This window comes from Theropithecus gelada, unplaced genomic scaffold, assembly GCF_003255815.1.
Source record: "Theropithecus gelada isolate Dixy unplaced genomic scaffold, Tgel_1.0 HiC_scaffold_1562, whole genome shotgun sequence".
NCBI lineage: Eukaryota > Metazoa > Chordata > Mammalia > Primates > Cercopithecidae > Theropithecus > Theropithecus gelada.
The window spans coordinates 3,628-4,742 of NW_020257359.1; positions in this window are offsets into that span (position 1 = coordinate 3,628).

The following is a 1,115-nucleotide window of genomic DNA, read 5'->3' on the forward strand; positions in this document are numbered from 1 at the left end:
AAAAAAAACAGTCTCACAAAAAAAAAAAAAAAAAATAAATAAATAAATAAATAAATACTAAGGGAACTCAGAGACCCGGGCCGGTGTGGGTCCTCTGTAAGCTGAGCGCCGGTCCCCTGGGCCCCCGCTTTTCTTTCTCTATACTTTGTCTCTGTGTCTTATTTCTTTTCTCAAGTCTCTCGTTCCACCTTACGAGAAACACCCACAGGTGTGGAGGGGCAGGCCACCCCTTCAACCATCCCCCAGCCCAACACCCATAAAGGGTCTGTGCTGTGCTGAGGAGGAGTGAAAGAGGGAGGCCTCTTTGCAGTTGAGATAAGAGGAAGACTTCTGTCTCCTGCTCCTCCCTGGGAATGGAATGTCTTGGTGTAAAGCGGACCATTCCCAATCGTTCTATTCTGAGATAGGAGAAAACCGCTCTGTGGCTGGAAGTGAGATATGCTGGCAGCAATACTGCTGTTACTCTTTGCTACACTGAGATGTTTGGGTAAAGAAAAACATAGGGAGGCCGAGGCGGGTGGATCACAAGGTCAGGAGATGGAGACTATCCTGGCTAACATGGTGAAACCCCGTCTCTACTAAAAATACAAAAAAACCTAGCCGGGCGCGGTAGCGGGCGCCTGTAGTCCCAGCTACTTGGGAGGCTGAGGCGGGAGAATGGCGTGAACCCGGGGGGCGGAGCTTGCAGTGAGCCGAGATCGCGCCACTGCACTCCAGCCTGGGAGACACAGTGAGACTCCGTCTCAAAAAAAAAAAAAAAAAAAAGAAAAACATAAATCTAGCGCTGCTGCTCTGTTACTCTTTGCTGCACTGAGATGTTTGGGTAAAGCGCGGTGGCTCACACCTGTAATCCCAGCACTTTGGGAGGCCGAGGCGGGCGGATCACAAGGTTAGGAGATCGAGACCACGGTGAAACCCCGTCTCTACTAAAAATACAAAAAAAAAATTAGCCGGGCGCAGCGGCGGGCGCCTGTAGTCCCAGCTACTCAGGAGGCTGAGGCAGGAGAATGGCGTGAACCCGGGAGGCAGAGCTTGCAGTGAGCCGAGATCGTGCCACTGCACTCCAGCCTGGGCCACAGAGTGAGACTCCGTCTCAAAAAAAAAAAAAAAAAAAA